This window comes from Phyllostomus discolor, chromosome 10 (assembly GCF_004126475.2).
Source record: "Phyllostomus discolor isolate MPI-MPIP mPhyDis1 chromosome 10, mPhyDis1.pri.v3, whole genome shotgun sequence".
Taxonomy (NCBI): domain Eukaryota; kingdom Metazoa; phylum Chordata; class Mammalia; order Chiroptera; family Phyllostomidae; genus Phyllostomus; species Phyllostomus discolor.
In genome coordinates, this window is record NC_040912.2 from 77,175,215 (window position 1) to 77,202,015 (window position 26,801).

At 45.3% G+C, this 26,801-nt stretch overlaps 1 long non-coding RNA gene and 1 pseudogene across 1 annotated transcript in view; one reads left to right on the top strand and one right to left on the bottom strand.

Annotated features, from left to right (window-relative positions):
* LOC118496970 overlaps positions 1–16,419 on the bottom strand; it is a 59,120-nt gene extending 42,701 nt beyond the window's left edge. Inside the window, exons 1-2 of the long non-coding RNA XR_004899508.1 lie at positions 11,973–16,419; positions 3,189–3,294 (exon numbers count right to left, since the gene is read on the bottom strand). This is a non-coding gene — a long non-coding RNA (uncharacterized LOC118496970). The remainder of the gene's footprint in view (positions 1–3,188; positions 3,295–11,972) is intronic.
* Positions 16,420–16,864: 445 nt separating this feature from the next.
* Positions 16,865–19,084, top strand: LOC118496968 (annotated as a pseudogene).
* The last annotated feature ends 7,717 nt before the right edge of the window (positions 19,085–26,801 follow it).

Sequence of the window (26,801 nt, forward strand, 5' to 3'; positions counted from 1 at the left end):
CATTGATGTTTCTCTCCCCCTCTTTCTCCCTCCCTTCCCCTCTCTCTAAAAATAAATTTAAAAAATATATTTTTTTAAAAAAAACGAAGACCTTTCCTCTACTCTTTATCTGTAATCTACCTCTATTTTAGGTTCATTTTTATAAAAATGTAGTCTATGCTCATTGTCTCGACTCATTAAGGACCACTGTGCTTCCTCATTGAAAGGAAGTTTCAAATGACACTAGGTAACAATTATTCTCACTGAGCGCCTCTGACTTGGTCAAATCCAAAAGCCTCATTTTACTTCTCACTCCTCTCCACCACCCCCCGTGGCATAGGATACTCACTACTTCCCTTTCTGAATCTGTTCTCAGACAGTCTTTTCCTGAGTGGGCCCTTTAAGTGGTGAGGAGTCTGGAGTCCATTGCTCAGCCCTCTGACACTGCTCAGCTAGCTCTCCTTTCGCAATATCACCCGCTCGCTGCGTGATGCGCACTCTTTACCTTTCACTCCTCGACTCCAGTCACGTTTCCAACTGTCTGCTGCTTATTACCATTGGGACACCCCATTCCCAAATATCCAGGCCAAACCCAAGGCTTCCTTTGTACTCTCCTATCCAGAGGTAAAAATCTACAACAGTTTTCTATTTTCCCATTTCTCTCGCAACTGATCTTTATAGCTCCAGTCACTAATTTCACAGAGTCTACCTCCCAAAATCATATTCCCCACAGTCTTCTCTTCCACATCTCCACGGCCAATGCCTCAATCCAGGCCCTCCATCCCACTCATTTGGACTCTTGCACAAGCCTCCTAACTAGTCTATTCTCTTTAGTTTTCCCTTCTGGCCCAATTTTCACACGGCTGTCAGGCATCTTACTGAAGTGTGAATCTGGCCCTGGCTGGTATGGCTCAGTGGGCTGGGGACCGTTCAACAAACAGAAAGGGCATCACCAGTCTGATTCCCGGTCAAGGCACATGCCTGGGTTGCAGGGCAGGTCCCTGGTTAGGGTCATGCACAAGGCAACCGATCGATGTTTCTTCCCCTCTCTTTCTCCCTCTCTTTCTCCCTCTCTTCCCCTCTCTGTAAAAATCAATATATAAAATGTTTTAAATAAATAAAAACTAAGATGTGAACCTGTGCCATTCCTCTGATTTTAACCCCCCCCCCCCCGAAGTTCCTCATGGCCACCGCAGCAAAGGCCAGCTACCAGCATCATACACAGGCCTCCTTCTGCTCTCATGTCCCCACTGCTCTCATGAGCTTCTCAGCTTCTCAAAAATTGACCCGCATACCTCTACAGCTTGGTACAGGCTCCTCCTCCTCCACCTGGTGAGCAACTACATCCTCTCAAAGCCTCAACTCAAATGCCAGTCTTCCAAAAGACCTCCCCCGGACAAATTAGTGACTTGTTTCCGGGGCAGTCCGTAGACGAGGCCTCTGCGGCAACGCTTACCACACAGCATCCCACTCATTGCCTCTTGCTCCCAAGCCGTCACCGCAACCTACCCAGTGGAACACCCCAAGACCAGGATCTGTCCTTGCTCATTTTCAGCGCCCCCCAGATTCTTTGAGGCTCATGAGGTTGGTGTCTCTCTCTCATCCCAGATCTCCCAACCATCAAAGCTCAGTGACTTCACTGCCACACCGATGGACTGTGTCTACTATGTGTGTCTACTATGAAGTGTGGGAAAATCAGTCGTCTGTTTATTTAACTAGCATGTATTGGATGTGGGATACCCAGATGAGTAAGTCTTGACCCCTCCTACTAAAGAGTTCCCAGTCTAGCAGGGAAAACAAGCTCACGAGCAGACGTTCATGCGACATGTTGCAGAAGCCCAGTGACAGAGTTATCCCAGGACATTCTGGAGACAGAGAGGCATGGGGGGAGGACCGCTAATGCAGCAAGCGTGAGGCGCTGAGGATAGAAAAGGCCCCTGGAGGGATCTTCTGGGCCTGATGGCACCCGAAGCGAGTGCCAAATATACCAATTAACCACATTAAGTTTTTGTCAGATGCCCCCATACAAGTGGTAAGAATCATGACATAATATAATAAATATCCATCTGATATAATATGTACCTGATTGTATCATACCATACCACGACTTTTAGCAAATATATCCAGATCTCGAACTGTGAAGACAAACCACACAGTCTGGGATCACCTGGAACACTCCTTTCTCCCTCCCTCTCTTCTGTCCTCTGTCTGACACCCAATGACAGAAAAACCTAACACATGTAACAGAAGCCACTGGTAAGAACCTCCGTGGCTATGTTGGCACGTGTGCACTCCATGCCTCTCTCTTCACTGCCCCTTCACTCACGTTCTGTGCTGTCCTCACCGAAGTCTCTCGGGCTTGCCTCACGCATCCAATCCCTGCTCACTGTCCTCTGACCCCTGCCTGCTCTTCCCGCGCTCGCCTCCCAGGCATGCGGCAGAACCAGGCTGGATCAGTTCATGCCCCTGTTCACTCAACGGTGACGTTGCTGAGAACAAGCATACCTCTCCATGCTAAAAAGAATTTATAACAGCAGTTCTTTTTTCACAGCATAAAGTCTACCTTTTGATTTAAAACCACAGGTATTACTGTTACTGTGATTTAGTCTGTTTAAGTCTTTGGGGGACCTAAAGTTTTTATCTTGAAAGAAAATAACCCTAGCAGAAAAGAAAACTCAAACAATCAACACCATCCACGTAGCGGTGAAAACTCAGTATTTAATTTCTGGCTTTGTTACTGTTTTACTACATAATTACCCTGGTCCATGTAATCTCAAACCTTAATAGAAATCTTGAAATACACTACATCACATAAAGTAAATTTTGAAATATTTTCATGTTTTTGCTACATATTATTGACAATTATTTTTTCTAATTTAAAAACTGATTAAATACATGTACAGATATGGAACATAAAAGTGAAAATCATATTTCAATTCAATATTTACATTTGTCAATTACTATTTAACACTTACCATGTATTCATTGCATCCCTACAAATTCAATTAACAAAGCATATCAATAATACAATTGTGCTTGGAATTAGGAGGAAAGGGAGAGAAAAAATAGGTAACCCTTTATCGGGAATCTGATCTTAAAGTTATACTAATGGGGGGGAGAAGGAAAACAAAAGGGGGAGGGGAAGAGCACAGGTAAGAGTAGTTCAAAGCAAAGCAGAAAAATGTATCAACTAAGTTAATTTCACTTACAGTTAAAAGTGAAAAGTGTTTTCCCAGAAAACAAGAGGTAACGTCCTCCTCCATCCCTCCACCCAGGAGCTGAGCCGCACTGCCGTTCCAGGTAGGCTTGGTGGTGCTGAAAGGAAGCAAGATGGGTGTGAGCTCTCCGAGTCGGAGTGGTGAAAGGCAGGCCAGCCACTCATCCTCCCACCTCCAGCACTTTTTAGAAAGTGAATCATCAAATTAAACGTTATAATCCAATTTCCAAAATTGTTCTACTCCACTTCAACTGCTGTCACCTCTAATAATCTTACAGGCAAATGCACTGGTCTCAAGCATCAGTCTCTCTGGATTCTGGAACAGATGAAGCTCCTGGTCACTCCACCTTCCCCGCTCCCAACAGGAACACAGCTGGCTCTCCGTCCTCTCCAAGGCTGCAGAGCCTGCTCCTGCCCCTCATCAGCCTCCCAACCACCGCCTCCCGAAAGGCGAGGTCCTCCGAGCTCGGGCCTCTCTGCATACTCATCCCCTGCAGAACTCAACCATCACTTTGGAAGGACAAATGTGAACTTCTCCCTCTTTGGGTAGACATTTCAGCACGAACCGAGGTTCTATAGTTTCAACTGCTTGGGGATTTCCCCTTAAGTGTCTAAAACCAAATGAGCACCCTAGTCCCCTCCAAACTGGTTTCTCTTTCCAGTTAGTACATGCCTGGTCATTCTTCAGATCTGGACGCCTGGAGACTACTTTTTACTCTGATTTTCCTCTCTCTCATCCTGCTGCACCCTCTTGTGTCCTACCCATCCCTCTCCCATCTCCTTCCACCGACTCCATCACTACCTTACTGCTGGATGACTTCACTAGGATCTACCTCCCATTTCTCCCTGTCTTCAGTTCATCTCCACACTGCTACCAGTTTAATCTTCTGCTGGCTACCATGGGTTTTTCCTCTTCAAAATCATACCACTGCACCTCTCCTTCAGAACGCAGATAAGTGTGGTAGTTTTAAAGCATTTTCCCAGATTCTCTGACACTTCTCTTCTTTCAAGGAGGAACCCAGCCCCCTTCCCCTTGAACGTGGACTGAACTCTCTGGCTTGCTTCTAAGCACAGAATGTGGCAACAGCACTGCCTGCGCCCACATCCCTGCCCCACAGAAACCAGTAGAGATAATAAATGTTTGTTGGGATTCTAAGCCCTAAATTTGAGGGTAATTTGTTACATGGCAATAGATTACTGATTCAGAAGGGCTCTCTGCAGCCAAGTAGATCAAGCTCACACTTTTAAGGAACTCAAGGTCTTCCACTAACTGCCCTTACTTTACCTTTGAAAATAAACACACTGCTTCAGTGTCAGGCCAGTGAGTCCACTGACCCCACATGACATGATAAAATTTTGCCTAATCTCACAGGAAATGTCCTTCTTGCTTCTCTCCACTAAACTAAATTCAATGCTTTCTTTTAGTCTAAATTCAAAGCCTATTTACCAAAGACATTTTTCTTTTTTTTAATACATATCAAGAAACATCTGATTTCTAAAACTATATGTAAGTAATATAAGCTATAAATCGTGGTTTTGATATCATTATATTTTCCCCATATTAATGAACAAATATACACTTTTTATTTAGAATTAACTTGCATGAAGTTTCTTTCAAGAAAAATTTTAAATGTCTTTTACCATGAACACATGTAATAAAATTTACTTGATTTTAAAAGTGTCAGTTTGAGGGGATAATTTGGTAGAATATATCACAAAAGATATATACATATGGTCTGTGAGTAAGCAATTCCATTTCCAGGAATCTGTTTTACACATGCAATGACACAGGTAAGCAAAAACAGAGGCACAAGGATACTGTCCACAGTCTGTAACAGGGATAAATCAGAAGCAACATGGAATACATCAACAGAGGAAAAATTAAATTAGGGTACAATGGACTGCCATGGATCCATTTTTAAAAATGCACTAAGTCTGCAGGTACTGACCTGTTCAGACCTCTACGACACAGTAAATTTAAAAAGCAAGTTTTGCCTTGGCCAGGTGGCTCAGTTGGTTGGAGCACCATCCTGTACATCAAAAGGTTACAGGTTCAATCCCAGGTCAGGGCACATACTTAGGTTTTGAGATCAATCCCTGAACGCATACAGAGTCAACTAATCAATATTTTTCTCTCACATTGATGGCTCTCTCCCTCTCCCTCTCTCTCTTCCTTCCTCTCTCTCTCTGAAATCAATAAACATATCCTTCCTCGGGTGTGGTTTCTTTAAAAGCCATAAGAAAAGACAAAGAAAATTTCACAAAGAAAATATTTAACTGTGTAAAACCCATCTGAGAAAAACTTTAAAACATTCCTGAAAAGGCACAAATAAACATTAACAACTAGAAAAACATTTCTTATTTTGGTATAGAACAAGTCAGTATCAAAAGATGTATAAATTCAATGTAATCCCCATAATAATGCTAGACAATTGATACTGAACCTATTAAAAATACACATACACAAACAGCCAGAAAAACACTAAATGCTAGAGAGGAGGACTGGTCCTTCCAGACATTAAATTATACTTCAAAGCCTCAATAATGAAAAGTGTGCTACTGACCCATAGTAGACAAACCAGTGGAGTTACACAGAAAGTTCAAAAACAGGCTTAGCTACAAATGGAACTTCAATACAGATGGGAAAAAGGCAACATCTAAAAATCACTGGGGTAAAATGGACTTTTTAGTGGAACAGCTAAAATAACTGATTAGCCGTTTTGAAAAAGATATAGTGAGATCTATACTTTATACCACACCCAAGAATAGATGCCAAGTGATCTAGATGTAAAACAATGAAGTCACACGAGCACTAGAGAGGAAACACGGTGAATTCTTTCATAACCTTGATGTAAGGAAAAACGTGCTAAATCAAAATCAGGAGAAAAAACACATAATTTGATTATGTAAAATTCTTATATAATTAGATTATGTAATTTTATTTTTTTTGCCACCTGTACATGCCCCAACCAAGATAAAACCCGCAGCCTAGGTGTGTGCCCTGACTGGTGTCAACCCCGCAAAACCTTCTGGTGTACGGGGCGATGCTCCAACTGACCAGCAACGAGGCCAGGGCTGATTATGTAAAATTTCCAGCAACATTTTTTACGAAAAAAAATTATTAGCAAAAGACAATAAATAAAATGCGAGAGAATATCTGCCTCATATCAGAGACAAAGGGCTAAAATCCACAATACATAAAGAACTAAAATTGAGGAAATAAAGAGTAATAAACTGGCAGAAACATGGGCAGGGGAGATGAACATGCACACACATACATACCTGTGCACACACCGTCATACACATCTCTCCCTTAGACATGTGAAAAGATGTTCTATTCCACTCATAGAAGAAATACAAATCGAAACCACACAGAGAGCTACTTCTCACCTACGAGACTGACGGAAATAAAACAGCATAACAAGTCCCTCTTGGGTAGGCCGCGGGGAAACAGGCACTCTCACAGAGAGCTCCCTGGAGAGAGGCAGCTTCCGGGGCCGGGGCCAGGAACGCACAGAGGACCGCTCCGTGCCAGAGTGAGGATGTGTCAGAAGGACATTGTGGCCGGCTCGAAGGGGCTCCCACTGGCCAAATCCAGGACAATCTGAACATCAAAAATAAGTAATGATAATAAAATAATTTAAAAAATAAGAACCCATGCTTCTACACTGATGTAAATAAATGAGAAATAAGGGAACAGCCCTCTTTGTGGAAGAAAACCAACGAAAAAATGAAGGGGGAATGATGAAATTTCACATCGCCATCAGGAAATCATCGTAAGAATAACCGATTCAGGCAGGAACCACCCATGGATGCTAAAGCCTACCAGTAAAAGTTTGAGGAATAACAGGGTGTTAACTAGAAACACTACTCCACGAGATGCACCATCTGAAAGGGAGGAAAGAGTGACCCCCCCTGGACAGACCTGGCAGACCGCGCCTCAACCGAGTGACCCAAGTTAACGTCACCAGCAGCAGGACCGGACCGGCAGATGTCAAGTGCCTCTGAATCCGGTGCCCTGAGAACACAATGTCCCTTGGGTAACAAAAACCCAAATCTAACTGTGAGGAAACTCCAAACCAGCCAACACTGAAGGCATGCTGGTAATAATTCGCTCATTCTCTTCCCAAATGTCAGTGCCATGAAACCTAAAGACCGAAAAGTTGTTTCAGATAAAAGGAGAACACCTGTAACATGTCACCCAGGACTCTCACACTGTAAAGACATTTTGGGAACAATCGATGGAATCTGACGAAGGTCTGCATTTAGATAATATTGTGGTGTCAGTGCTAACTTTCTAATTTTGGAAAAAGAATAAACTTTATTGAAGAAGAAGAATAAACTTAATTAGGTGGGGGAAAAATAAGCTCTGGCCAAGAATGCATAACATGAATCTAACAATGAGGAAACGTCAGACAAACACAAAATGAGAAACTTTCCAAGACTAATAAAAAGGCCGGGTACTCTCATCTTCAAAAATGTCAATCTGATAAAAGGCAAAGAAAAATGGTGGAAATATTCCAGATTAAAGGGTATTAAACAGATGTGACAACTAAATGTGACAGATAACCCTAGACTGGATTTCATACCATAAGGAGGAAAAAAGGACTGTGATAAAGGACTTTCTCAGCCCAAGTGACAAGGTTGTGATGGAGACAGCGTAGTAGGTGAAAGTATTTTAAGAATACAAATTCATGAAGTAGTAACTATTAGGTAAGCAATTATCCCTATTAGGAAATACACATTGAAATATTTAGGGGTAAAGGGCCATAATACATATAACATTTTAAAATGGTTCACAGAAAATATATACATATATACGTACATAAATATAAACAGCAAGAAAACACGCACACATGATAAAGTAAATGGGGAAATGTTAACAAGTAAAAATAAATGTTCTTTGCATTATCCTCAGGTTTTCTGCAACTTTTTAATTTTTAGTGGTCATCCTCTAAATAAAATTATTCAGAATTATGAAATAGATAAGATCAATAATCTTTAAAAAAACTACCTTAAGAGTTAGAGTTTAACATACTTTAAAAATAACTGTATTTCTCAAGCGTTCATTTGAGAGGTCAGATAACTCAAAATGACCATGTTATATCCTAAGGAAAACACAACTGGGAAGAAAGTGAAACCCTGCAGAAGAAATTCTGCTGCATGTGGGTAAGATCATTAGCTTCTCTAGAGTCAGGCTACTTGGCTCTGAATTTGGACTCCAAGCCCTAAGCCTTCCTAAGCTTTGATTTTCTCCTCCTTAAAGGGGGAATGGTAACAGTGTCTACTCCCTAGGGTCACTGGGGTTTGTAGAGAAATAAAAGCATCTTAGTCAAGTGCCTAACACACGGTAAACATTCATCGTTATTATTGTTACTGTTATTTCTGTCTTGTACTGAAACACATCCAGTATAGGGGCATGGGGCCTTTGATAATGGATTACAAAGGGAGCCGGAGAAGAATTCATCACGGTTTACCAGCACCACACTCTAGTAAAGATCTGATATGAGGCACCAGGTTTTTAAAAGCAGGCCAGCCCTGGAGTGAAAAAACGTTCTGTATCAAGCTCGTGTATCTTGGTGGAAATAGCGATTGAAAATGCCCATTTCTTCCCCACCTTATTTCTACGTTCACCAAGTCAAGTTACTATCTACAGTTTCTCCTTCCAACAAGCTGGCCACAGGACATCTGCCACTGTAAGTTAACACACTCGGATATTTAATCTCCTGTAAACTTGCGGAGCTTGGTTAGCTTCACTCAGCCTCACAGTCCCCGTCAACTCTGAATGCGCTGATAAAATCAAATTGCTTCACCTGCAAAGTCTCACCCCAGACGCCTGATCAAACAGTGCGGTGCTCCTCTCCTCTCCAGGGCCGGCCTGAGCAATCGGTGGCTTCCCTCCCGGACAGGAATTTAACTACCGCTGTTGAAATGTTAACTTTCCAGAAGCATCTGTCAAGCGCAGACCATCTGTCTCCATTAACCCCAGGATGCCTAATGGACACCGGGAGCAAGTCAGCACTCACTGATTAATAAACACTGGCCTTCGAGAGAAAAGGCACTAAGTACCAATCAATAACTTTGTGTTAATCATATGAAAACAGAAAATAAACTATGGCTGAGTTAACTCCAAAATTAATCTTAACCTTTCACGCAACGTATTTCAAAACACTGCAAAATAATTTTTAAGCATAAATATCACAAGTTCACCATATAATTATATAAAAACTGTCACACAAAATAATCAGATTGCTATCAAGTAAAATACTAATATTTACTCAATAAGGTTTTTAAATTTTCATACAATTTTTCACATAATACCCAAGAATCTGTCTTTTAAAAAATGTCAAGAAAATAGCCAAACACTATTCCTAAGTGTTCGTTTTCACTTAGCAGTTTTTTAAATGTACTTATATTTTATCATCAAAGGTGATATGAATATAAACAAAATGTAAATTCTCAGTCCCATTTGCTGTCTTCTGTACTTTCCCACTGACACAAACTACAAAATTCAAATCCTTGTTTCTCATTTTGAGATGAGGAAGAAAAATTATCCTTCACTCCAAGAGGAATACACAGTGTTCTACACCATCTTCCGTTCTGCTTTTCTCAGTGAAACCCCAGACTTCCTGGACATCAGACCCCCATCACGTCCCTCCTCTCCACATCAGCAGCTCCTGCAAAAAAATCTTACATTGCCCTGGCTGGCGTAGCTCAGTGGATTGAGCACGGGCTTCGAATCAAAACATCGCAGGTTCAACTCCTAGTCAGGGCACATGCCTGGGTTGCAGGCCACGGCCCCCAGCAACCGCACATTGATGTTTCTCTCCCTCTCTCTTTCTCCCTCCCTTCCCTCTCTAAAAATAAATAAATAAAATCTTAGAAAAAGAATATATTTCTAAAAAAAATCTTACATCATGACATCCTTTTTCCTTCAAAACTGAAGAGATAAAAATTTTCCTCCACATCTTTGCTTTAGGTCCCATCCTCCAAATTTCCTTATAAAAGAGAAGTGTCCTGTGTGCTACAAACCTAGTAATAGTGTCAACATAAATTTATGCTTGCTTATTTGCTATTTACTTATTTATATGGATTTGAGAGAGCGAGAAGCAGGGAGGGAGGCGGCAGGGGAAGGGACAGAGACAGACAGACAGACCCATCAGTTTGTTGTTCCACGTACTTACGCATTATTTATGATTCTTGTAGGTGCCCTGACAGGAGACCGAACCCACAACCTTAGTGTCTGAGGACGATGCTCTAACCAACTAAGCTACCCAGCCAGAGCCTACTGTTTACTTTTGAATAATTAATTCACAGAGTTGAAAATTCAAAAGGTTAAAAAAAGTGGGGGCGGGGTATTTAGGGAAAAGTCTCCCTGTCCACCAGCCACCTACCTCCTTCTCTGAAAGGCATAAAATATTAGTTCATTTTTTATCTATCTACATGTAGACATAGATGTGTAACAGCTGTTTATAAATTCTCATGCAACACTTTACAAATTCTCTTTTTTATACTCTACGTCTTGTCCTTACTTAAGATTGTATCTTTAAGAATACAGCATACCAGAATATTCACAAACTTCCTCTTTCTATTTTTATGGCTATATACATTACTTTTTCAGTATGTGCTCTAGTCTCTCATCCCATCAATTCATTCAATACACATTACACCAGACTAGTCTGCCTGATTTTTAAAAAGAAAAGTAAATATGCATTCAACCCCCAAATTTAATGATTTTCTATTAAGTTTGACCTGTTATGAGATATCAGTGCTCAACTCCTTGGATGCGGAAACTGTACTGTGGTTATACTGAGGAAAATCCTCTTTAGCAAGTCCTTAAAGGCACAATGTCAAGATTCCTGCAACTCATATTCAAGTGGCTAAGAGCTACAAATACACATACCACATCTGATTCTAAACACACGTGCACATAGCGTGTGGGCAAGTGTAGCAAAACGTTAGCTGATTACTCCAGAAGAAGCGCATATAGGTGTTCAGAGTACTATTTTTCTACAGATTTGAAATTTTCCAAATAAAAAGGGGGGATAAAAAGGCTCTGGTATTTCACAGGGTCCCCTCATTTGCCACCTTAAAACATACAGTGGTCATTTCCCCACTCTGAAGCCCATGTCCTAACATAGCCCAACTGCATCCGCTGCACTCTCCCAAAAGAAAATTAAAATGAGCTCTTTCCCTATTCTTAACTGCTAGTCCTGCACCCTGCTCCCAGGTCCTGGCTCCCAGGGGTCCTCGCCCCTTCCCTGTCCTCATCCAGACCAGTCCTGGGGGTCCTCAGATATTTTTGCATCTTATCGTTTTGTGGCCTACGCTCTGGAAACTACCCAGGGGAAACTCATGATGAGTAACACTTTTGTAATTTCCAGCTAAATGTGATGCACATGATAGGTGTTAAAAATTTTTTTTTGAAAGAATGGGCTTTTTTAAACAAAGAGCATGGGAACTACTCCCGAGCACTTGGGCAGGTCCCCACACTCAGTTACAGTCTTCTTAGAAAAGCACCTGCAGTCTCCGTAGCGTGCTCTCCACACTCCGCACTCCTCTCATCTTTCCTACCCTTGCGCGTGGTCACGACTGCCTTCTCTCTGACACAAACAATGACAGAGTGTCCTACTGAGAATGGAAAAACCTGTTTCACAACCCCAAATAAAGCCACTCTCGAAGTTAGAATAGCCAAAGTCTCTGAAATTTTATTTATGTGACATGACTCTCTGACACTGAAACTGTAAACCATTTGAAAAAAGCACCTGCCAATTACCTGTCTGTGGAATATCCCTCTGCAGGACCTGCCCACCGGTGTGCAGCTGGGGGACCTGCCTCTGAAGGCGTTAACTTCCGTTAGTCAAGATAAAGCTGGACACGTCGGAACCCAGAGGCTGCTGCCATGCCCACAACCACTTGTGTCCAGGAACACTACACTTCGGAAAACTTGATTCACTAACAAAAATTACAAATGACACCTACTTAAAAACACACGAACCACATCTAACTTGAAACAGACACAAACTGAAACTGCACAAATGCACAATAGAAAGAATCCATGAATCCATGTCTGTGTCAATTTCCTCTCCCGGGAACAAGCCACAGACCTGGAAGGGACCCGAGTTCAACCCTCCCGAACTGAGCTCAAAGAGGTTAAGCACCTAGTCCGACATTTCGTTGCTAAAGAGGTCAAGCAAGGTTTAGAACTCCCATACGTTTCTCAGGCTTCTCTGCCCATCTTACCTCTCAATTTCATAAATTTAACCTTCCGTCCAAAAAAAGCAGAGTGGGCAGGAAAGTGCAAGACCTGCTTGTGGTCAATGATGCCATCACCCAGGCGTGTAACATTACGTCAACTGTCTCATCCATAAACTCAGATTGAATTAAACTAGCTCTGAAGCCTCTTAGAGCTGTAATATATTCTGATCCTCGATGGTGACATAAGTAATAGTTGGGTATTTAAAACAAATCTGATGCTGTTCCATTCTTTATACCAAACTCTGTTACAATTTAGGGAGTCTAAAGGCATTATTTTAACTGGAACACCACCTGTGTTTACCAAAAATGTCGTAAGCAAAAGAATCCTGGAATTCATTGTCTACATGACTACTATTACCTAAATTTTGGAAGAATGGCCTTTTGCACAAAATGTGAACTTCAATCTGAAACCAATTTGAATGTCTATTCAAATATCCCAAAGAGTGTGGGAAGTTTTACATTTCACATACCTTTTCCATTCAACATGTAATACGCTTCGTAAACACGTTAAATTCTTTAGAAAGAGTTTGCCCGAGCATGGAATTTTACAGACTACAATAGCCTTAAATGTCAGAGTTTTAAAACTTGTCTTTAGCTCTGGTCTGCCATTAGTAGGCTAAAAAGATGCCTGTGGTAACCATAGAATGTGACAGGGCTATCCACACCAGGAACGGGAGGAAAAGCCGAAGAATGAGGAAGAAGAACAGAAGAAACAAAAAAGAACCCAAAAAGGAAAAAGGAAGGAAATCAAGAGAGTAAAGAAGTCAGGAAGGAAAGAGAATAAGCCAGCAAGAAGGGAATGGCCAAGAACCCTCATCAGCACCCCAGGGCCTCAGTGCACCAGCACCCCACGAACTGTTCAGATGGACTCCAGACACATTTAAGTGCTTTTGTCTGTTTGTTTCCTTCTGTTCAGTTTTGGAGAGAAACTTTGCCCAGAAAGGACATGTTTACTTGTGCCTGTTCCTAGACTCCATGTCGAGAATTAGGAGGCATGCAACGTGTGAAAAGTAACACAGAAAGTGCAACGATCCGAACCACACTGGACTGTCTACCTGGCATGTCCAGGACCTGGCATGTTTCTGATCAGTCACCTTCCCAGCACATGGACCTCTTAACTCCAGAAGAGCACAGTGGTCCAAAAAGGTGTATTAGCAAGGAATATGTATATTCATAACATATAATTGCAATTCAGTGCTTTCAAACAACTGGTACTCTCCAAAAACAACAACAAAATATAGTCAGAAGGGGACATTTCCAGTCGGACTCCCTGGGCACCGCTGCTCCAGCAATGTGGGCCCCTCTCCACCCAGGGCTGGGGCCCACTGGACACAGAACAAGCCCAGGATGCCACTATCACGTCCTCTACACAAGAGCAAATGCTCTTTAGCTATTATGTGGATAATCAGATGGATAATCACTTTAAAAATCTTTTTAAAGCAAATCTGTTGTTGGGATATTCCTATTGTTTAGAATCTCAAAGGATCTTCATTCTGCAGATAACATGAATTGACTAAATTGGGTGTTGATTCATTTACCGTATAAAAACCTTGTTCCAAACTGCTCAAGATCTATGACAAAGACCAAACTCCTATGCACCTTTTCCGAAGAATCAGATTAGTAGCAGAAGGAATCTTAATTCCGAACCCTTTAAAATTCAAGCAAAGGGGGATTTGGGTATCTTTTGCCATGAAAACAGGAGAAGTCTACAAATGCAGCAAGCATCATAAACTTGCACAAACTAAAAGGCATAAAGCAGAAAACACATTTCGGAGCTTATAAAAAGTAGGCATTATACAATTTTGAAATGCTAAAAAATAGAAAATGATAAAAATATGTAATCTTTCTGGAAGCATAAAACAAAAAATTATATATTTTTAGAAAATGGACATTATGTGCAATGAGTGCCTGTTACATCAATATAAACACACAAAGTAAAACAATCGTCGGTGACCTTGACAAGGGGCAGATAAGAAGCTTGGTGTAGTCGTGAGCATTACAACAAGACTCAGCACTAACAAAAATTCCCCTAGAAATAGGAAGCAAGCACTCAAGGTCACAGGCCGTGCACAAATCTGCAAGAGAAAGATCTGAGGTAGCAGTTTTTATGAGTTGTTTAAGAACAAACAGCAGTATTAGGCATGTTCCCAGAAACTCCCCTAGTTGTGAAAATACCATCAAGAAAAGGATGCTTTAGAAGCCCAGCTCCTCCATCACGGAGATGAGAAGCAGCAGCATCTTCCAGACACGGGGTCAACAAGCTCTCCAAAGTGGAGTGCTCGGGTTCAACTTTGGGTCTCCTGAGGCAGACAGCACAAGAACGGCAAAGAGTGCCCCTGAGACCCACCCCAAACTCCTGAAGGAAGGAAAAAGCAGGCCAGCCAGCCCGCCGACAGTCTAATTAAGGAGTCCTGGATCTCCTGATCTTGGGGTTCAAGCAGCACTCCACACTGAGCCTAGTCTTGCTTAACAGGTATCCTTCAAAAAGCTAGGGTACTCCTGGTCGGGATTTACAATCATATCGTGATGTAAACAAACTCAATCGCAGTGCTTTAGGGCCAGAAACTCACTAACGTTATTTTACAAACGAGCAGCCTCCGGCACAGACTGGGACACTCTCCCACGATTCAGCCGCTCGTGGGAGCTGGAACACAGTGGGAAGCACGGAAAGCACTAGAACAGTATCCAAAAAGGCAGGTACCCACCAGTCATTATTATAAACACTCTTCTGCCTCAGTACTCTTTCCGCCAAACTAGAGATCAACCACAGCACAGAGGGCTTCTGACAGGGAGAGGAAGCAGCAAACGTGGAGACAGGACCGACCATAAAGGAAATCCACAGGGACATTTGGCCCTCCAGAAGCCAGAAGCCTGGCTGTAAGAGAAACAGAAATATCAGAAGCTGGAAGAAAGGACCCCCAGGAGACACAGGAGGACAAAGATGTTGTCAAGTGCTAGTACGATTACATCCAAGAAAAGTGTCTTAACTCTCTAAAGCACAAGAGGCCTTAAAAGGTCCTGGGGAAGGTGGGGGGAAACTTCAAGAAAGACGGGCAGAGGGATCACACAGCAAACCTCCCTCCCTCCGGCTTCCCAGTGGAAACTGGCTCGTGGGCCACCCCCAGCACTCTTGTCACACAGACGGCCAACCTCAGCTTCAAACTGGAGAGTCTAAAAAACTCAAAACAGCTTCAAGATTTAGTTACAAAGATTATGTCACAGACATTTGAGTCAAGAAATGACTGCAGCCCCGGGCAGTGTGGCTCGGTTGGTTGCAGTGTCATACATGTAGCCCAAAATGTCACAGGTTCAATTCTCATCAGGGCACATACCTAGGTCGCAGGTTCAGTCCAGTCCAGACGAGAGGCAACTGGTCGATGTTGCTCTCCCTCTCTCTCTCCCTCCTTTCCCCTCTCTCTAAAACCAATGCACATATCCTCAGGTGAGGAAAAGAAAGGAAGAAAGGGAGGAAGGAAGGGAGGGAAGGGAGAGAGAGGGTGGGCTGCACATCTGTGTAGCAAATCACCTGTAGTATCAATACTTTTCTAAGAAATAAACAGGAGCTCAAAATCCAAGGCCGTATCTATGAAAAGTAGTTTGAAATCAAATACACGGATGCCAAATCAACTCTAAAATTTAAGGTTCAACCATTTTATAAAAGCAGCTAGAAAACAAGAATTTTAAGGCAATGGTACGATAGTAGATGTAAAAGCCATGAGATCTCTCAGCTTCAGCCCAGCTTTGTGGGCTGTGCCACACGAGTCACGTTTCCTAATCCACGGAACACACCCAGGAACAAGCATCGTGCGTGCCTTCCAGAAATTTGATTTAAACCAGTTAACCATCATAAAGCAATCTAAAAAAGTGAACGGAGTGTGAATCCTGGGCATAACTCCGGAAAGGCATCTGACTTTGGTCAAAGAGCGGCACTGGATATTTTGAAGTATTCAGCAACAATGACAAGGAAAGTTTTGGAACATTTAAAAACTTAAAATCTGTCATTTTTACCCTCCCATTCCCTACGCCTCACCCATTTCTTCTTTTTTATTTTCCTGTCTCAGATGAAATTACTTCCCCCCAAATTCTTATTCTTTTTCTCCAATAAATTCACTCATATTAGAATGTAGTATCAAACCTCACTTCAACTCACCTCAAACCTTGAGTCCATCTGACGCTCGGCACCTGGGAATCTACTTGAACCTGGAGTGCTTCCAGAGCACCACCTGTCAGAATGCCTGGGCTCTCCCTGCACCTCTCCCCGAAGGGTCCCCCCACAAGCACACACTCTGGATAAGAACAGTGTGGCTTTAAGACATCTCCTGATATCTCCACCTCCTTCCCACCAAATTCCAGCCCTGCAGCCCCTTCATTTAGAAACTGCAGAGCCTCCACTGTTCCCCAAGTCCTCAACATCGGGGATGGCTGTGCCCTCACTTGCTCTTCACCCCCGAGGGGCACCTCCGTCCTGCAGCCATGACTCTAGGAGGCAGCTCCCCTCAGAGGATGTCCGGGTTAACGCTGTCAGAGTCTACTACCATGGACCCACGCATAACCATTTTACTTAGTGAGCCCACAATTATATAATGTGCCCCCATCACACCCTGTAGCTGTGCATCTACATGATTAGATTTGACACTACATTTAGGTTTAAGGAACAGCAACTAGTTTTGTTATTTAATAACATCGGAAATATCTCAATGTATTTTAACTGGAGAGTCTACTTAGTATTGGGTAAAAATATGCAGTCTGAGTTTTAGGAGACCCAAGTTTTTGCAAAATACATACAGTTCTTAAGAACTCCCAAAATAAAATTAACGAACCTGCTCTTTATTGTGGTGCCTTGGAAATGGTCGGCTGCTTCACGATGAAGCTGAACAACTGTTTCCCAGCCACTGACTGCCAGAAGCTCATTGTGGTGGACAATGAGTGCAAACCTCGTACTTTTCATGAGAAGTGCATGGACACAGAAGTTACTGCTGACGCTCCAGGTGAAGAATGGAAGGGGTATGTCATTTGAATCAGTGGTGGGAACAACAAACAAGGTTCCCCCATGGGGCAGGGTGTCCTGGCCCACGTCCACCAGCTGCTCAGTAAGGGGCATTTCTGCTGTAGACCAAGGAGGATGGAGAAAGCGCAAATTTGTTCAGCATTGCATCGTGAACACCAAGCTCAGTGTTCTCAACTGGGTCATTGCAAAAAAAAAAAAAAACGGGGAGAAAGATACTCCTGGTCTCACAGATGCTAATGTGCCTCGTCACCCGGGGCTCAGAAGAACGAGCAGAACCCGCAAGTTTTTCACTCTCTATAAAGATGATGTCCACCAATATGCTGCAAGAACGCCCCTGTACCAAGATGGTAAGAAACCTAGGACCAAAGCACCCAAGATTCAGCGTCTTGTTACACCACGTGTCCTGCAATGGGGACGCCGGCCTGCGGCTCTGAAGAAACAACATATGAAGAAAAACAAGGAAGAGGCTGCAGAATATGCTAAATTCCTGGCTAAGAGAATGAAGGAGGCCAAAGGAAAACGCCAGGAACAGATTGCCAACAGAGGCAGGCTGTCCCCCTCTGACAGCTTCCACCTCTAAGTCTGAGCCCAGGCAAAAGTGAGGTCTCCCAAGAATAACAAATAAGAACAAACATCGAAAAAATCAACCCACTTCAACCTTTTAAAACTCCATCTGCCAGACAGTCATCTTTAAATGACATAACGTTGCAGACGTCAAAGAACAGGTGCTGCTCCTCAAAAACGGGGCAAATCAGGTACAAAACTACCGAACTTCAGAGAAAACATTTACCCCACGGGTCCTGAAAACACAGTCCCCCGACCAGCAACAGCGGCATCACCTGAAAACTTGTGAGAAGTGCAGATTATCAGCTCCCCCCCGCCAACCCCAAGACCTTTGGGTCAGAAACTCCAGGTGGGAGTCCAGCAATCGGGTGTTAGCAAGCGCTCAGTGACTCTAGCGCACACAGAAGCCTGAGCACCACTCCTCCTCCGACCCAACCACTCCACCGACGAGAAGAGATGCAGCCAGCAACTTCCCTCAATGCTGCTGTCAGGTTAGTGACCAAGGTCACTAGCGAGTTCCCAATAAACTTTCGAAATGACTCTTTGGCCAGTATCTGAACCCGAGCAGCCCAACAGGATCTTCTAGGCTGAAGAGATCTACACGGCAGTGTGAATTCTCCTATCACTGCTATACAGTCAGAGACACGTACAATTTTTTATGAGTAATTTACATTAAATATCTAAAAAGAGACTTCACATTACTGGCCTCAAAGCAACAACTCAAATCCCCCAGGCTTTTTTATTTGTTTGGTTACTTGGGTGAACTACCATTGCTATTAGCAGTGGTGGGTTTTGTCTTGTTATGGTTGTGTTCTTTTGTTTTGTTCTGGTTCGGTTTTGAGGGCAACAGCAGCCCTTCAGAGAGTACATGTTTTTGATAGCCTGTTCTTGGTTTGTGGGCTTCTCCCCGACCAAAAGGTTCACACCAAAGGTGTTTGAAGAGCAGTCATAAAGAACTAAGAGGCCAGAAATTGCTAAAAGAGAAAGTAAAAGAGCAATCATAAAGCACAGAGAGGCCAGAAATTGCCAAAAGAGAAAGTAACATCTCTCCCACCCCCAAAAAGAAAACTACACATTTTTTTTACCTTGGAATACATAGTACCATATTTTTAAACAACAGATGTATATTTCCATTTATGTTTTACTTACTGTAGAATAAAATTAATTTTCATCTGTGGAACACTGACGGCAGAACAATAGGAAGCCAGCCTGTGTCCGGGACACAAGGACAGGCCCGTGACCCAGCCACACAGAGCACCACGAGGTGCGTCAGCCTGCTGTACAGCGCGGGAGCAGAGTGGGCATCAGCCCCTTCACGGGCTGGACCCCAGGCTGGGCTGCGCCATCCACCCGCCGCCGACACAGCACTGACCACATGAAACGAAGTCTGTGCTTTTCGGCCTCAGGGCCCTTGTTCTGAACAGGTGCTGGATGCATCTCGTGCCTTTTTATACAAACATTTCTCAGTCCAGTGGCGGTTATCTGCGCAGCTAAACATCTGTTTCTATTTACGTCTCACATATCCTCTTCGAGTAGTTTATAACTTGGGTGTCGGGATCACCACAGACGAAGATTTCAAGGTTTAAGAAATAAATGTTTCCAGTCCTGTTTCTCATACTGACGCTGTTTTCTCAACGCCACGGCACACTGAAGGTATTTCCAGTCCTCTTTTCAGACTCCATGAACATGTGTAAGTTACCTTCGACTTTATAAACCAAACTCTAACTAACCGAGTTCAGTGCCTGATTTTATCTCTGAAGACGACGCATGATCAAGTGCACAACAGGACAGAGACGACTACTCATCTGATTTACACTTCCAGCTCTCTCCGGAGGACCTGAGCACCGAATCTTCTTGGGACTTTATTTTTCAATCCATCATCAAATACAGTGAGAAATATCATCCAGGAACACCTGGGAATGGGAAGCATCGTGTTAAGCCCTAAAAAATGATTCAAGATTTTTCTTTTAAAGGCAGAACACCTTAGCCTAAGTGTTTACCTGTCAAACACCAGACCTAACGTAAACAAATCATCTATAACTGCCCCATCCGATATAGTAGCTACTAACCACTTGCGTGTATTTACATTTAAACCAATGAGAAATACATTTCCTACTAACACTAACCAACCTTCAAGTGTTCCACAGCCTCCAGTGGCTAGTGACCATCACTGCTAAGTCATTAAAAATGTATCATTATAACCATTCTTCTGTCATCTGAGACAACTCTACAGGACAGTGCTGCCTCGAAAATGCCTCTGGTAACACTAAATCTGAAAGTTACAGTGCAATGGAACGTGATGGAGCACCTGCAGCTGGCTAAGGCACGAAAAGTACAAAAGTACGTCTTTCAGGTCTTTCAGTAATGCGGCGCCATTTCCTCCCTCCTAAATAAACTGAAAAGTGATCGTGCTGAGCTTCTCTCCCAGTGCATGCAAGTAACCAAGACAAGTCGTGCTGGCCGACTGGTCAGCTGAGAAGGAAACTAGGAAACAAGTGCAAAACCGGTTTCACCCCGTCCTTCCTCTTCCTTTCCTGAGAACTCGCTGGCAGTATTTTGTGTTGTCTGTGCAAGGATGTGTTTTAGCCTCGTAACTGGCAGCAGAGCTGGCGAGGACAAGTAAGAGTGAAGATGGGTGACACAGGCAAACACCAACAATGCAACTCAAATTCAATTTGGACTGACGCAATAAGCTTAAGTGTCTACTGTATCCCAGTAACACACAGTAAATAAAATAATCACCATTCGCACCTTTCACAAGCTCAACTTAGATGGGGTGTCTAACACGGGAACAAAACCAGTGTGATATGTTGTGACACAGGCAATGAGGCACGCGTGTGCAAGGTGTAGAGGAGACACGGGGAGGATATTTTTAAAATGTCCTTTAAGAGGAAACCAGGGGAAATTTCCTGAAGGAGGTACGCAAGAAGCAGAAGAGAAACCTAGGCAGAGCTGTGCAGAGGAACCACAAGCAATCTGGCAACTGCTGGAGAAAAGTATCTTTGGTGGTCGATGGGGAAGAGAACGGGACGAGGGCCGCGGGGCTGTAGAGCTAGCTACCTCCACGGCAGACTCCAACATGACGTTACTCAGGATTACGTCAGACTTGCCTCCGCAGGTCTGTAAACGTTCCTCACCAAAACTGCAAGCAACATGAAAACCAATCCCTACAACTTGATAAGTAATATGCTTAGCCTGCCATACAACTCACAATATCAGATAGCAATCACTAGCAGGGACACCAAGACATTTCTTTGTGACAGAGTACCATTTAGTAATACATATTTAATAATTAAAAAACATTTTCACCAAACCCTCCACTGCCAGGGAAATACCCGTATTTCCTGTGAGTTTTATTTGGAATATCCCCAGAAAATATATCACTGAACACATTTTCAAAACAAATGGATTACCTCGTATTTAAATAGTCCCCCTGAGAGTTTATCTGACCAGGAGAGAAATGAAATAAATCAAAGGGAGAAGGCGCTGGAGAAGCTTTGCTTCTGTACTGCAGACCAAAATGGTGGTTTTCCTCCAAAACTGACATGGCCTAATGTACGCTACTCTGTACACTGCCTGGTACTTCCTGGGACATCCAGCCTGCGACCACCAAAACTGTGTCGTGTCCAGCAACGTGAAGGACTTCTGTGTCTGCCCACGTAAATCCTCAGAAAACACCTGCCTCTTCTAGACTCTCAACCCTGCACTTCACGGGTATGTTCAAGTCTCAAAAACAAAACAAAAAAACACCCATAGAACGTGTTTTCTTCACATTACTGGGGTCCCCTCGCTCTTCTCTTAAAAAAAACACTCTTTGAAATGTTTGCAGTCTATAGGCCTTAACAGATTCACCCAGTGATTCTCCTTGCTTTAACACAAGCAAAACTTTCCAGATAAAAATACATAAACATACAAATACATCTACATAAACTCTCTGGCTCATAGGCAAACATATAATTAGTCCTTGTCACACAAACGGGTGGTTCTTAAGTAAAGGCATATTTTTAATGCAGTATATATAATGGTTGGTTGAATATGAGTTCGGGAGTCAGCCTACCTGGGTACAAGTTAGAGACCGTCACTGACCATTTTAACTTCGGGAGCTTCGATCTGCCCAACTGTAAAATGGGGAAACAATGTTACAGCAAGTACATACATCCGTGTTTGCGCAGTCACAATGCCCGCACTTGCTGACCCCACATAGACACTGATCAATACGTGCTAGCTATTTTTACCATTTCATCCCTAAAGATGGATGGTTTCACAACTATTCCATCAAGCTACCCACCTCTGTAAATTGTCACTCCTAGTGCATCACAAGCACTTACGGAAGAGTTTTGTTTTTGTTTTTTTTTTTTAAGGCAGGACGTCCAAGCCCTACTTGGATTTGGGTTCAATTGGTCTGAACTGGGTGGGGCACCGCAGTCCTTTCAAAGCTCTCGAGTTGTTTATAACGTGCAGCCAAGACTAAGAACCACGTATAGGTGGTCTCTATAAGCCCAGAGATACACACAAGGGTAAAGTCTACTTAATTTCTTCTGACCGAAGCAGCGCGCAGGCAGCCCCCCAACCCGGATGGACAAGGCTCACCTAGCTGCTGCGACCACGAACTCAAGAGTGCGGCGGGATTTACACCCACGTCCGAATACTGCTCAGGGAGGCTCAACGTGACCTCAGGGGCAATCGCGATCTGTCTGCGGCACACGCCCCCTCGCCCCTTCCCCCGCAGCCTCCGCGGTCGCCAGGCCCTCGGGACCGTGCGTCACCGCGCCCTCCCCTCCCGCCCACGGCACGTGACTCGACACGCGCCAGCTGCACGCGGACTCCAACAAAACAAAAACAGAGGAGGCCTGGCAGCGGGGCGGCGGCAGCGGCGGCGGGGCGCGCGGGGGTGGCGGGAACGGGCGCGCCCCCGCCGCCACTGCCCGGCGCCGCGGCCGCGCCTCGAGCGCCGCCGGCCGCGCGCCCGGGCAAACCAGGGGCGTGAGGGCAGAGGGCGCCACCCTGTTTACAGCCCTTGCTCCGGGCGGTCCCCGCCCGGAAACGGTCTCCCGGGAGAGGGCCGGAGTGCGCACCCACCCGCGGACCAGGACGCTGCTCGAAATAAAACCGTCGCCACAGCTCTGGGGTCGGGCTCGCGCGAGCCCGCGCTCCCTCTCAGCCCACCGCCCACGGCGGCTCCGTGTCAGCCCCCGTCACGACTCTGCTACGCACTTCACCCTCCTGTCTCAGCTCCAGCGCTTCCGCAGACCACCCTCACGTGGCCGCCTCCTGCCACGGCACTCCCCCGCGCGAAGGGCTGCGGACCCTCACGCACCTCGGGACCCCGAGCCCGCTCCCACCCCGTGGGACGCCACCCCTTTGGAACCACCCAGCCCACCTCTCTCACGGGGTAGAGGGGGCATGCCTACGAAGCTGTCAGAAGCCCAGCTTTCCACATGACGAAGCTCCCTTCACCCTTAAACATCCCCACTCACCCTTCAGCCTAGCTTCCAGCTAAATCAGATACTTAAACCGGGGTAGCAGCAGGGTGGGAACGTACTGAATTGTCTCCCTAATTCGCCAAGACACGAGACGCAGTTCTGCCCTTGCGCTTGCCTTCCGACTCCCCCCCTCGTCCCACCCAATGCGATTTACAAATAGAAATGCCCACCCACCACACACCTGCTACTCCACCTGCCCTCTGGACACCTGGAGAACCACCCAGCCCGCCCGCAGGAGCCCGAGCCCCGCCGAGGTGGGAGCTATACCGTCCGGCTCCCCAAATTAAAGAGGGAGTGAGAGGGGACAGGTGTCCCCCCCCCAACCCCGCCCCGCCCGGGAGCGCAGTCCTCCGGTCCCGCAGCTCGAGAGCGAAGCAAGGCATCCTACGTCCCTCCTAGCGAAAGGAGTAGCCGGAGGCCCGAGAGCCGGGTGCTTCTCCCTTTAAGAACCCAGGCGCCGCGTCCTCTGTCAGCACCCCCCACCCCCGAGCGCGCGCCGCCTTATTTCTGGTAGACAGCAAGGTGGGGTTGGTGGGAGAAGCGAGCGAGTGCTCTCGAGGTTCGGGATGTTGGTCTCCGCGGAGTGAAGAGGTGGGATCTCGAAATGGAAACAGCCTCCCTCCCTCCCCTCCTCCTCTTCTTCTGTTTACCTCAAGTTTGAATTTTATCTGCGCAACATTAGCTGGAATGCGGACATTGAAAAAAAAAAAAAAAAAAAAAAAAACACTCTCAACCCGGCAGCAGCTCCGGAGGAGCCATGTGGCATCTAGCCACCTCAAAGGGGAGAAAAGTGCTCTCGGCAACACAAACATGGCGAAATCGCCCCGGCATTCCCGGGAGACGCTGCGACCCCTACCTTCCCTCGCCCGGCTCCCGAGCGGCCGGCCGTGACCTGCGGGCCCCTCCCGAGGGGCGGCAGGGGGCCCCGGGGAGCCCGAGGGTGGAACCTTGGGGCGTGCGAAAGAGGAAATAACAGAGTCCGCAGTGGAAATGTTTCTGCTGGACCACCGGACCCATCCTCCTCGCCGGCAGCGAGCGGACGCCTCGTTCCCCACGAGAGGTCTAAGCGGAGAACAGAATTCCCATCCCCAAGTCCTGCCGTGGGCCGGGCTTTCCCCTCCCTTCAGAACTTACCTTTGGGGCTGAACCCACGCTGCTGCTTAAATCCCTTTCTCCTTCCTTCCTCCAGAGCGAGACGCAAGGGGGAAAACGATGCGCATGTACGTTTGTAGAGCATGTTCTTCTAGAATTTCCCTTTGGTTATCACGGGGAGCGATGAAGGCTCCGGAGACAGGTGCAGTGCTGGCCGAGGCTGCCGGCTAAAAGTTGTTCTCTCCGCGGTGGGCGGCGGGGTCCCCAGGACGGGGCTGAGGACCCGCTCTCCCTGCGCGCCCCCCCCTCCACCTACTGGCGTCGCCCCCTTCTCCTCGCGGGCTGCTGCTGCGCGCGGCTCGGCTGCAGGGGAGGTGGCGTAGTTTCTCTTCCTCCCACCTCTTCTCACTCACTTGTTTTCGTAGCCTGGGCTCCCCTAATGCTTTCCTCTCCACAACGTTGTTTCATTATATCATGTCCATCATGTGACACCGGAGAGGCTTCTCTATGGAAACTTAAAGGGGCTCCCACGTGACTGCAGCAGCAGCGGCAACAACAGCAGCAGGACTGGCGGCGGAGGACGCGGCGTTTGTACCACCACCCACCGAGAGCCCCTCGCAGCATCCCGGAGAGGCTTCTGGCGCTGCCCAAGTCCAGATAAGGCAGCCAGGGCATCCGGGAGCTGTGGCGTCTGTGCGTGCGCGCAGCCTTTGCTTATTGCATAGGATACCGAACAGAAGGAGCGTCCTTAAATCCTTTTCCACAGTCACAAAACCCACGCTCTGTTAAAATGACATTTCGTGGCTCCGACTTTATTTTCCAGTAGAGCGATGAGTTCTCTATTAGGTCTGATTAAATGCTACCAAATCAAACAGAAAAGCCGGATCTGTACCTGTGTAAGTTTAGCCAGCTCTTGGGGAGAAGAACAGAAATGACAAAACAATAATAACAGAAATAGAATCAGGCATCGGATACATAATTACCATCACCACCAGCTTTAAAGCTTTCTGGAACTACATTCCTCTGGTAACTGTGGATGATGCTTGCAGGAGGCAAAATGCGATGCAGTTTTTCTCTTCTGCAGCTATATTAGGGCTTTGTTGCTGACAACAGTGAAAACTTGTTTGTGTCAGGAAGTGAGGTACGAAGATATGACCTGGAAGGTACAGACAAAACCAAAGTGGCAGTTTTTTCATTACTTTCTGACCACATTCTTTGAAATGGTGAGAAGCAGCTGGTCTGCTGTAAAATGCGTAGAGTATGGTTGGTAGGAAATAGAATAATCACAAAAACATATTTTCCCTTAATCATACTTCACATGCTACACACTAGAAATTATAGGGGGGTGTGTGTGTAGAAAGAGAGGAAAGCATGAGCATTTTTGCCAATAAGTTTGTCATCACTCCTAACATTTAGCAAACACTTTGAAAGACTTACTCAAGTCCAGCGATGTGCAGACACTGTAACATCAGTTTTTTGAGCTTCTTTGGTATCATTGACTCACAGCCCCTTTGTAGGCTGGTGGCTATAACTCAAATCTCTGCCTTAAAGTGTGTGTGGACCACGGAGACTTTATCCTGTAAATCTAAGTTGAATAACTATTTCTATGCTTCAGTTCATGCTTTTCCATTTATAAGGAAAACTCCCTGCTTGGATTGGCAGAATTGTCTAAAACTTCGCAGACAAGTGAAGACTGGGGTGGAAGATCATCCCTGTCTCTTGGCTTTGCCTTCACTGTGTCCCTTCCCACCTGGTCAGCCGTGATGAATGAGCCCCACTACATCCCTTCCAAAAACTCCATAATACATCCCCCAATTTGTACCTTCCTATCCAATGAGTAATTCTCCCATCCCTCTCCCCTTTTCTGCTCTTGCCCCCCAATTCAGCCCCCGTGTTGCTTAAGTGCTCAGCTCAGCCCCCCCCCCCAAAAAAAAACTCCCTCCCAGTCCTCTTTCCCCTGCAGTTCCCCCCACTCCACCGCCCCCCACCCCTTCCAGCCGGGTCTCCCTTCTCGGAGGCTCTACCCCCTTACCTCTCTTTGACCTCCTTTATTTCCTTCACAGCCTGGCCCTTGACTTCTCCGCCTCTTCGTCCCCTTCTTTACCTGCAATACCCTGTCCCTACTGGGGTCTCCTTCACACCCTTCTCTCCGGTCCCATCTCTTCTGACGCCAAACCCAGCATTCCTCAACTGCTCGGCC